Source organism: Patagioenas fasciata, chromosome Z, assembly GCF_037038585.1.
Source record: "Patagioenas fasciata isolate bPatFas1 chromosome Z, bPatFas1.hap1, whole genome shotgun sequence".
Lineage (NCBI taxonomy): Eukaryota > Metazoa > Chordata > Aves > Columbiformes > Columbidae > Patagioenas > Patagioenas fasciata.
This window is the reverse complement of record NC_092560.1, coordinates 82028549-82041006: the sequence shown is the minus strand read 5'-3', so window position 1 is coordinate 82041006 and position 12458 is coordinate 82028549. Positions and strand designations below refer to the sequence as shown.

At 41.3% G+C, this 12458-nt stretch overlaps 1 protein-coding gene across 3 annotated transcripts in view; it reads right to left on the bottom strand.

Annotated features, from left to right (window-relative positions):
* Positions 1-12458, bottom strand: part of LOC136114885 (urea transporter 2-like) — a 296579-nt gene that overhangs the window by 55937 nt on the left and 228184 nt on the right. The gene's annotated exons all lie outside the window — the stretch shown is intronic.

Below are 12458 nucleotides of genomic sequence, written 5' to 3'. Positions count from 1 at the left end.
CTCATTGGCGTGGCTTAAAATGTGTGTCAAGATAAAAATCTGATGTGATGGTCTGGGTCAAGATATCGTTGTTACACACCAGTTATAATAATAAAATAGTAACAACTAAATACCATTCCGTGGTTGTACTAAGAACAGGGTGACTGAAATGTAATGACAATGTATCATCATTTGAGAGCTAATGAGTCTCAGAGAATGTCTTCTAATGAACAATTGTATGTTAAGTAGCAGACAACGACTTTTGCAACTGAATCTAAAAGATGAACTCACTGATACTATTGGATTATTAAGAGCTTATGTATTGATGTTCAGTCATTTTAATAGATTTGCTTTCCTTATTGTAGAATAAGACAATAAAAGTGCTGTGAATAGTAATTTCCTAATAATAACCCTAATAATGCTAATAATACCATAATCTTATTTAATCTAATTTAAATAGACAGTACAAAGACCTACTTAGAACCACTTGTCTTTTATTGGTGGGAAGATTCTCATTATGACAATTAAATTGCTTTCGAACTCCTTTAGCACACTGAAATCAAAGCCACTCACCATTTACAAACCAGGCAGGAGGCCCAAATCTGCAAAATCTTCAGAGAAACACTAACACATTGTGTTTAATAGGACTGAATCCAAGCATCTGCTTAAACACTTTGCTGAACTGGGATTTCCCAAGCTTCTGAGTATTGGTTTTGAATGAGATTAATTTTGCATCCACGTCAGGACACTATTATTATCTGACACAATTTAGTTTCCCAAGGAAGTCTCTACAAGTGACTGTGGGTTCTAACAGGGAAGAAAAGAGAGTAGGTGAAGGCCACATGGCAAAGACAAAGCTGAAATCAGCTGGTAAAGGCTGTCTGACACACCAAACTTCCAGCCTATACTAAATTTTCTTGACTCTACGTGTGCTTTTAATAGCCTATATCAGAAAGAAATCCTCTTAAAGCATGTCACCCAATTATGGACTTGCCTCAGCAGTATTTAAAATAAGCTCCATCATCAAATATTTCTAAGCTGGATCCACCCTGAACTTTCAATACCTTTTCTATGTGCATAAACACTGGGAAACTTGCCAGAGATAATCTGGTATCAAATTAAATACAAGGAAAAACAATTTTTACAATGAAAGTGGTGACAGCCTGTCCCAGGTTGTCCAGAGAAGTGATGGATGAACCATGCTTGGAGACATCCCAGACCAGGCTGGATGGGGCTCTGAGCAACCTGAGCTGGTGAAGATGTCCCTGCTCATGGCAGGGGTGGCACTGGGGGAGCCTTCAACCCAAACTACTCTATTGCATGTTTCTATAAAGGAAGAATTAGAAGTGACTTTTTAAACTGGTAGTCCCATTTTTCCCTCTGCGTTGCATACACAGCTTTGTATTTCAGTCCTGTCTTCTTGTGTGCTGTGTTTTGCTTGGTGTCACTGCAGAACTGATGTGTCCTTTGGAATAAGAGCTGGACTCTCTCGTGGTTAACACTTCACACTGTGAGCGTGTCTCTGGTTCCAAAATTTTTATTGGTGGAAAGGAGTGAGACAGAAGGAACAAAGCTGGAATTTTGGACTATTTGTCGGGCTGACAGCTAGGCTAAAAATACATTTTCTGCTCAGAAACACAAAAGAGTGGATCTCGCAGAGGTCAGATAACCATAGTAGTCAATATGGTCATTTTCTCTGAAAAGCCTGTTTTCAGAATCAAATCGTAAATTCAAAGCAAGCAGGATGTGCTGGTTTAAGAAGGATGGTAAAATGGCATGTCTGGTGCCAAATTCACTGGTGCTTACAGCAATGTATTGCAGGAGACACCACAAGTGGACTCACTGGTGAAGGTTGTGTGGGGATGAAAAAGGGACTGGGTGATTACAGGAAGAGAACCAAGGAACAGTGGTGGTATTCTGAGCGAACTCCACGCCACTCCTTTTCCTTCCTACTTCAGCTCCTGATAGTTCAGCAAGAAGCAGGTTGAAGGTGCTAAATCCATAAGTGCAATCAGGGGTGTGAATGCACTGGCGGTACCTGAGTGGTGGGTGGTGGGCCTTCTCTGGAAAACAGTACAGAATACACGATTTTCCATCAGAAATTCAACATCTTTTTGTTGCTCACAGTCTTTCAACCCCAGCATTTGCCTGCCCGCAAGCCTCAGCATCAAATGAGAAACATACCCATGTGCAGGAGAGGACGCTGCATTGCAGATGCCAAGTTCAATGGCCGTGCTTGGGTAAACCCTGCTCTGCTCTCACAAAATCACAGGATGGCTGGGGTTGGAAGGGACCTTTGGAGATTGTCTAGTCCAACCCTCCCGCTAGAACAGGGTCACCAGAGCAGATCACACAGCATCATGTTCAGGAGGGTTTTGAATGTCTCCAGAGAAGGAGACTCCACAACCCCTCTGGGCAGCCTGGTCCAGGCTCTGGTACCTCAAAGTAAGACTTTTCTCCTTATATTCAGATGGAACCTCCTGTGTTTCGGTCTGTGCTCGTTGCCCCTCATCCTGTCATTGGGCACCACTGAACAGAGTCTGGTCCATCCTCTTGACATCCATCCTGGAGATATTTATCACATTGATGAGATCCCTCTCAGCTTCTCTTCTCCAGCTGAACAGCCCCAGCTCTCAGTGTCTCCTCATCAGACCCCTCAGCATCTTTGTGTCCCTCCGCTGGACTCCCGTCAGTAATTCCTTGTCCTTCTTAAACTGGGGAGCCCAGAACTGGACACAGAACTGCAGATGTGGCCTCACTAGGGCAGAGCAGTGGGGGAGGAACAACCTCTCTCAACCTGTTGGTCACACTCTTCCTAATACATCCCAGATACTGCTGGCCTTCTTGACCACAATTGCTGACTCATGGTCAACCTGTTGTTGACCAGACCTCCCAAGCACTTCTCTGCAGCTCTCCTTACAGCTGGTCCCCAAAGTCCCCATGGGCAACTCCAAATCTGCTCTGACTTGTGCTGCCTGCTCATGGTGTTAGTGCCCACAGAGAAAGGCAGGTTGTGAGGATGCCTTAGGCCATGCCCCAAGTGTATGGAGCACAGTGGTGATGGGACCTTTCACTGAGGTGTCCCCCTGGAGCATCTTCCTCCAAGGATGATTTAAGCAGAGCATGGCATGATCGTACTGTTTGGTTTATCCCTGGGTCTATAGGGATTCAGATACTCCCACCTGCCTGTGCTCCTGCAGGGTGTTGCGGCAGGGAGAGTGCTCCTTCGGGATGCCCTTGTCACAGAGACAAACAGAGAGAGTGTTAAAAATAAAATTAAAGGAAGACTGCAACTTACAGCAAGGTTGAAGACAGGACTCTGAGAGAGCACTGTTTGTCAGGAAGACAACTGCTTTTTATAGAATGCCTGGCATGGCTGATGGCAAAGACATTTGACATTTAGTGCTGATTGACTGGCAGGTGGGGAGAAGGAAGACAGATACTGTGAGCAAATAACTTCAAAAGCGGATTTAGGAAGGGGTAGCATTTGGGGATAGTTGTGTAGCTTTGGCTGGACTCCTTGGCTGCCTCACGGTGCTTGAAGGGCTGGATCTTAAGTCCCTTGACATCACTCTCCCACCCCTTCACAGAGAGAAAAAGAATAGTCCCAGAGCTCCAGGGAAATAAATTTCCTTCTATAAGGGTCCATTTCCCTTGGTCTGTCAGAGCTGCCTGTGTCCAGGCCTCCTTCCCCTATGAGCCAGAGCAGGTTTGTGTCCTTAGAGATGACAGCACAGGGACAAGGGTGGAAGAACTCCAAGCCGGCAATAGCCATGGCTGGGATGCACACCTCTCCTTTGCCACTGAATTGCTGCCAGAACGGGAAACTGAGTGGCATAGGATGTGAATTGGAGCAGAGGGAATCTTGTGGGTGCCCTTGGCTTGGGAAAACCCAGCCCCTGCACAAGTGCTGAAGCAACAGGAAGTTCATTGAAATGAAGATGAAAATTTGCAAAGTGTGGGTACCAACATGGATCCTTGTCCCACTTACCAAGGTGCCTTTGAACATGCAAAGTGCTGAGTATTACTCTTATTATCAGGAGGGACTCACATGACAGTTTTTATCTGTGATGCTTGTGATGAGCCCATGGCTTTTGATTATTACCCCTGGGTTGTTCAGACACTGTACCAGATCCCTGCCCAGCACCTAAAATCTGGATAATATGCCGTATTGATTTTTCTTTATATGTCTCCATATTTTCACTGTGTTTCCAGCTCAGCTCTGATCCTTTGACTTGTGACAAATACTGGTCACTGTGCACCAGGGACCAGCACAAAAAAGCACCAGTAAGTCTCTTATCAGCTACTGCTTATCACATGGACCTACTGATATATTTGTTCCAGAATTCCCTGAGCTCCCTAATTTAATTTACTATTTTTATGAGGTCTTCCTTATCTCCAAATACAGTTTCCTCTATTTATTGTTCAGGATACATTTGGTAGAAGGAGTTAAGTACCTCAGTAAATTACAGTCATCATTAGTTTCATGACTACTAATTTATCATTGTTTACACCTTCTGTACAAGAAGGCGAAGTATTTGAAACAATAAATAAATTTGTCCTCAAGCATCTGTCAGGCTGTATTTGTTAGTATGAGTCTTTCTCTATCAGTGCAATGATAAACTATGGGACTCCCTGGCATAAGACAGAAGAGGGGAGACAGTGTAAGCATGGATGAGATGCTTAATTAGGACTAATGGCATGATGCCCTGAGGCAAATCTTTTAACCTGCATATGGTTAAAGATCCTTGTTTGGAAGACGAAGACAGAGAATGTAAATTGCAGTGAACATTGGCTTTGGAAAAGAGAGGGATGAAAAAAATTATTTGTTTCAGCATTGTATTTTAAGTAGGGAAAATTAAATCGTACTTTTTGTTTTTGGTATTTTGGATTGAAACACTTTGAGTTGTGGACCAGACCCAAAACAGTTGGGGAACGGTTTTGTTTCAAACTCTGTTTGACTAAGGTGTTATGCTATTTCTTGGAAGCTGTGATTTGAATATTCATCATCTCCTCTAGGCAAAGCTTCTCCCACCAGGTTTGTGGCATAGATGTTTTTTTTCTTTTTCTCATCTATCTCAGATTCAAAGTGTTGAAAAATTCCTACTGCAGGCCAGCTGTCTGGAGGCCTATGTGTAATTGTACTCCTGCTTCCAGCAGAGAGAAATCTGTGTAGTGCTAGGAATGATGTGTTGATGTTGAGTTTATACCTTGTCACAGGCTCAGTATGTATTTATTGGAAAAAACATCTACTTACCCTGTGCTTTTCTTTCCATCTGAGAAGTGGGAAAACTAACTCTGGGCAGAAATTTCTTTCTGCATAATTTTCTGGGGTGGGGTTGCAGAGGAGGGATTTCAGTTTTATTATGATTTTCCACCTAACATCTTATTTTAAACAAATTCAATCCTCAAAATATTTTGAATATTGTGCCACAGGAAAGTTGGAGTTTACTGCTAAACCTTCCATAATACATCATGGTTTATATTCTTATTGAAGGGAAGCTGAACATTTGGGAAAACTCAAACAGTGAAGTGTTAGAGCAGAAGTAGTCTTGCTGGTGAGTCCAGCTTCCAGGTGAGGATGGGACTGCAGGCAGCAAAATTGCCCCCTGAGACCTTCATGACAATTCTCCTTCAGTCAAAAATATTTGCCTTTTTGTGATGGTAGTGTTTGTAGTGCATAAGAAATCTAAAAATCTCAGTGGAAAAAAAGCTAGTGTTAATTAAAAATTAGGTTTCAATAAAGCACTTATTTTCTAGTGTGAAGCTACTTCCAGGGAAAATACCTGCATGAAACTCTTGGCAGTAATACTTCGCTAACCTTCTCTGTATTTTTATCCTGTGAACCCTACAAGGAAGATACTTTCCGTTTGTGTATCTATTGACTGACTCAAGGTCTTGCTATGATAAAAAAACCTAATAGTAGTAATAATAGCATGGGGAAGATGGCAGGGTTGATTTGAGGCAGATATTCCTGGGGCAATAGATAGCTTTAGGAACACAGCCAGCAAAGCTCTCAAAGCATTTCCTGAGATCCTCCCGCTTCTGCCAGAAGTTGTTGGTTTGCTGCAGGAATTACCAGGTGAAAGCTCACCCTCCCTGTGATGCTAATGTATGGACAGATGCTGCCAATGGTTCCTTCCGAAGGAAAGAATCAAAAATCCACTTAATACGACTGTGCTTAGCGCAATGTTTACTCATAATAAAATATCATTAGATGGGCCTCGACTTGCATTAGCATCGGCTTCGTTCTGATGAAATCCGGCTGCACAGAGAGTATCTGGGAGAGCTGCTGAAGCAGAAACACGCGCTGCCCAGCGCTGCCAAAGCGTGATCCACTTTATATGCGAGGTCCTGCCCATGCCTGGGGAGGACAGGGTCGGGGTGATGAATTAAATCACAGCCTGCTGGAGAGACAACTTAAGCTTTTCCTTTCAGCCCCACTATGCAGAAAAGACAGCTGGAGGTTGCAGACGGTGAGGAAATTTGGGGGCAGCCTTTGCTCCGGGCAGCATGTTGGTTGTGGTGTGAGCTCCTAATGCAGCTAAACTGCTGTCCTCTGAGTTGACCCATCCACTCTGCTCCTGTGCCGATTAGTTCAAGACAACAGAAATGCAGTATTCCCACCTGAGACATTCTGGTTTTGCTAGTCTTCACCTCTTCATATTTTGGTTTTTTTTTCAATTTTTGTTTGCCACTCTCCTCTAAGCTTCTGTTGCTTTAATTTTCCTCCCTCAGGAAAATAATAATAAAAAAAGGATGTTTTCAAAATCTTTTTTCATTATGATCTTCTGTATTGGTAGAGGTCTGTTTGTATTTGTTTTAACTATGCGCATAGTTTATCTTAGGTCTGTTAAAAGTAATTAATATTTGAAGTATAGAAATGCTCTCATAGAGCATGATCCAGCTTCTTCTGAAATAAGTGAAATTTGGTGATTTAGACAGGATTTCAGAGAAAAAAAGTGGGGAGCCTGAAGTGCCCACAACCATTTGTTAAAGATGCTTTCAAGTGGAAGGAGTCAAGATAAATTTTGCAAATTGCACATCCCATTTATTAGACTCAGACAAAAGGATGCACCCACCTACAATGCAGAAAGCAGAAGTTATTTGGCAGTATCAGTAACTAAACAATCAATTACTAAACTTGGGGAAGGAGGAATGCAGAGAAACTTTGTGACATATTTTGGATGCTGGGATGATTTCCCACACGGGATAGTGCGGGAAGAGTGTGCTGCTCTGAGATCTGTAATGCTTGTGAGTGACCAGGGCTGTAACTCAGTGGAAACAATTTCTTCCTCATTTCCAGCCTGAATCTCCCTCCTTTAGTTTAAAACCATCACCTATCACAACAGGCTCTGCTCAAAAGTCTGTCCTCATCTTTCTCACAGGCCCCTTTTAAGTCTCGAAAGGTGCAATAAGGTCTCCCTGGAGCTTCTCTTCTCCAGCCTGTCCTCCCAGCAGAGCTGTTCCAGCCCTTTGATGTGTGGGGAAGGATTAAAATCTGAGTATCAATTGCATAAAAGAGAAAAAGGGATTACTCATTCTAGGGAGAAGCAAAAAAGAAAGCTTTAGCTAGTTCCATGAGGTAAGATTAAAAGTTAAACCAATTGAAAGATGTTTTGGGGTGCATTTAAATACAGGAAATGTGTGTCTTAATTACTGTGTTTTCTGCTTTGCATAATTCATGTTTAATCTGCCCATTTTTTGGAGATGCTGTGGCACAGCATCATCCACTGCTTCGAGCTCAAGCTGAGGGACATCAATACTGTGAGAATAACTGAGACCAGTGCGGTTGAACTGGGGACATTTCCAGATGAGGCTTATGGTGCACGTTAATTTACAGATACCTGCAGCACGTTACAAATTGACCATCCTCAGCTCTCTGTCATTCTAAAGCAACTTGAAATGTCACCAGTCTGGCCCAGGGCACAGAGACATGCTAATAAATACTGTGAATTTTATTTAGGTGTACATACAGGAGACTCTCTGAGGCGATGAAAGGGCTGGACCCAGCACGTCGTGTAGCAGCTCCCATCACAAGGAACCCATTGTTGCAGCACCTTAATGATAACGCTGGTATTTCTTGAGTTGCTTCCATTTTGTCCCTAGGCCCTTTTCAGTAAATATCTTAGCATATCTCACACCAGCTGGTATCTCCCTGACCAGGAGACGTGGTGAGATTGCATGTTAAAGATAATATCACCTAACATGCTTCACTCAGCCTATATCATCACTGTAAATCTTTAATGAAAAATGTTAAATATTTTATTTAATAGAGAACTTCCCTTCACCCCTGCCCAAGAATGATATTTCTCCCTCCATGAAGAATGATTGCAAACATTTCTGACAATAATTAATTTTCCGTTAATTATTTTCTATTTCTGTACAGTGTGTTCTTTTCATTCTGGCTCTCTAACAAATTTGGCGTTGAGACCCCTTCACCCTTTCCATCTATTCAAGTACAAGGTTCCATTCTTCATTAGGGCTATTTTAAAATCTGCAAAGAACTGTTTTCCAGATGTGGATATGCACAGACAGTAATTGCACTTCATGATCACTTCCAGCTGCCCTAAATGCCTGCCAAAAAATTCCCATAAGGAGTGCATGTTTTGTGCTGCAAATCAGGGAGAACATTGTAAATTGATAATGTGTTGCACACTGCAGTACCTACAAGAGTTATGGACTTTATAACTGAACTAATTGGAAATAGGCTTTACTTTAAAGGTCAAGAAAGTGACAAAGAAATGAAATCTTTGTAAATTAATCTGTTAGGTTGTTTTTGAGTAGTATTGCTAACTTTTTTGTTGGATAATATCAATTTTTGTGAATTATATATTTAAATACTCTGTGGGTGCCTTTCAAACTTACATATCATGGATAGAGTAATCTCATGTTTTGAATTTGTATGCATAATCAGACACCACAAATTCTCCTCCTGGAGCTGTTCTGGTGTGACCAGAACTTACAGTTATGGACCACATAATCTACTGGTGTTAATGGCCTCAATTTCATTGATATCAGCAGAGATATGTATACATTGCTAGAACTGAATTTCGTCCTGTATTTTTCTTATTTTAACAATGTAATTTTTAAATGGGTGTTTATATAGTTCCAGTGCAGTTTTTTCTCTTTTTACTGACACATCCTTATGATTCTTGGCTGAGATAAAGTTTTATGCAAGAAGACCAGCAGAAGACATTACTTAGAGACTCAAAGTGAATAATAACATCCTAACTAGCATAACAAGTACTTTAGCAGTCTTCAAAATAATAATTAAAAAAATTCTAACATCAGCAGAAAAGAATTTTAAAATCCATCAGGTAACACCTTGTTCCATTACTTACAAACCTGTGTGTCAAATAGTGTCAAATGTTAATAATTGCTTATCATAAAGATCATAGTTTGCCCAACCCCTGTACTATGTGCTCTTGTAATACACTACAGATCAGCTTACGCCTTACCAATTGATGCTCTTCTCAGACCAGATTTTAAAAAACTAGGAATGTTTGTAAAGTAATATGTGCGTAGTTTAATAATCCAAGTTTGTGGACATGCCAAATGTGATCAGCACAAATGTAGTATACAGAATTTGGTTTCTTTGGACATTTTTCAAAGCTTTACAAGGGGTTAAGATAATGTGACACTATATATTAGAAAACCCTTGCAAAGAATCATTTGAGGTGAAAGTATAGGAAGAAGTAAGGTAATTCAGTGCATAAGACACACAATGTAACCGAAGACCATAAAAAAAAGAGTAATAATTGGAGCTGAAGTACATATATTTAGGAATAAGTAGAATAATTAGAATACTTTACTCTTTTGTGGTTATGTAAAAGTCTTGTCTCCTAAAGAAACAATCCTTATCATGCAGTTCAGAAGGTTATCATTTTCTTTCAAATGAGCAAGGCTTTGCTACATAAGTAACTGGAAATTTAATTTTCAAATTCGAATAAACAACCCCTAGCAGTTCTCTGTACGGATGATCCTGCACTCTGGTGCAAAGCTGGACCATGGTCCATATACCTGGAGATTAGAAATGTAGTCACACTTCCAACCACATTTAACCAACCATTCCACTGCTGAGCACTTTGGGTCTTCTCCTGGACAACCTGATAGATTTGAATGAAAAACCTTCTGAAGTGGATATGTGCTGGTGGAGGGTCAGCCTGGAGCAATAAATGCTTCCATGCATGTCCGCCAATCTCTGGTGGGTCTGATTCACTGTTACCACATTGCTGTATGCACATGTACACCTGTGAGAATGGACAGGAATCTCATCCATAGTTCCTAAGGACAGAGTGTAGGTGACTCTCATGACTTCTTGTGTAGTAGTTCCTTGTGCTTGATGAAAGCAAATTGTCATTTGTGTGTAAATTTTGCTGAATTTGTCAGTGATCTTCAACTTTTTTTCCGCTTTAGTTTATATTTTCAGTGAAGATATGGATTGATTTCTTGCAAAGCTGAGCTTCTAACTACGAGTTTTTTTTCACTGGTTGGCTTTTCCTTTGATACCTCCTCAGGTGTAGTTCCTGTATGCCCTAGAGATCACATGTTGAAAACTACTTCACTGTCTAGGTCTACAGCAGTAGATGAGTATGTATCTTGTAAGCTACTTTCTACAAACACACAGAGTCATAGAAACATTTTTGTTGGAAGAGACCCTCAAGACCATCACGCCCAACCATTAACCCAACACTGGCATTAACCCATGTCCCTGAGAAGCTCATATCTGTGTCTTTTAAACCCCTCCAGGGATGGTGGCTCCACCACTGCCCTGAGCAGCCTGTTCCAATGCCCAACAACCCTTTCCACGAAGAAATTTTTCCCAGTATCCAATCTGAACCTCCCCTGAGGTAACTTGAGGCCGTTTCCTCTTGTCCTGTCACTCGTTGCTTGGGAGCAGAGCTCAAGCCTCCCTGGCTCCAGCCTCCTTTCAGGCAGTTGTAGAAGGCAAGAAAGTCTTCCCTCAGCCTTACATGAAAGCCTTACTACAATTTTATTTAAACTGCAGGTCTGGAAAGCAGCTCACTAACAACTTTCTGCAGCCTAAGTTTAATGCCTCCCACTAACAAGGAACAGAACAATGTGCTGAACATCATGTCCAAACCTCATCCTTGACTTTCCCAGCCACTGTGTATCTGTGTAGTTGTCACCTGCCAGCCACTGGCTGTAGAAATAAATTGTGCGTTATTAACAGGGAATCTTGTGATAAAGCAAGGTGCTTTCTGTATCACGAGGTTGCAATGTTTGTGTCGACTGTCTCCATGATCACTCGTGATGAATACGCAGCTACAGACCTTGCTAGCTGAATGAAACGGCTTAGTAATACAACTTAATTATATAGCTCTAGTGTCAGAACTACAATTAGGAGAAAGGCAGGTGGCAATTAGGCTCCTAAACTCTCATTTACTTCCCCAATAAAATCTGGTCAGCTTTGTAAACCTGGTGATCATCTGGCAGGCCCTGTCCATGCAAGAATTACTGGGTGCAAAACATATTTGAAAATCATGTCTAAGGAGGAACCTATATCTAAAAAATCTGATTTTGAAACCTTGACTTGTTTGTGCGTTGAAAGAGTATTTTTTTTACCAAAAAGGAAATGGGTTTCTTCTATTTAGACTTCTATTATTGAAGTCTAAAAAGGTAAAAATTGCCTCTTATAATCACGTAGTATACGAAAGACAATTAAAAGCTTTAGGGAAGTAAGAGAATGATGGGACACACTTTTTTTGCGTGACGATGTCCCCTCCATATGGGTCTGTATCCTTACATTTGTGTAGCAAGTGCACAGATCTTTAGCGACTCCTTAGAAAGGACTTTTTCTCTACTTCCATTGCACTTTAGGACATTGACTGTGACACTGTAGTCCCATGCTCTGTTCTCATTCAGAGAAGTGGGTCGTGTTCCAATGAGCAAGTGCCAATGGGATGGTGTTACATGTTCTAACGAGAGCAGAAAAGAATGTCAAGACTTTTCCACAAATGTCTTTGTCTTTGCAAGGGATATTTTTAGGAAGTATTTCAGGCTGATGCAATCTAACACCATTATGTACTAAGCTGGTAGGACAGGAGGCACACACTTCTAAGGATGATGAGCCTCTCCAAGCCATTTGTTGACTTACTTGTCAGAGTAAGACAGTCATACTGAATGAGGGGAACTGAGTTAGAGGGAGACTCACAGTAGATTCCTGAAGAACATCTTAACCTCCTATAATTTTCAGGATCACGTGCTCAGCCTGTTGTATTGTAAAATTCCCCATTAACCACTTTTCCTTTATTTTATGGACAGACATTTCTCCTTACTTGGTCTACAGATTTTTATTAACTTTGTGAAGGGATACTTAAATAATTTTCTGCCTAAGTGTGGTACTTACAGTACCACACTGAGGGAACCTAAGGGAATTTGTGTTGCCCAGATTAGGAGACCTAAATGTAGGTGTCTCCATCTGAGCTGTTCTTTTTGGTCCACAGTCAACGAAG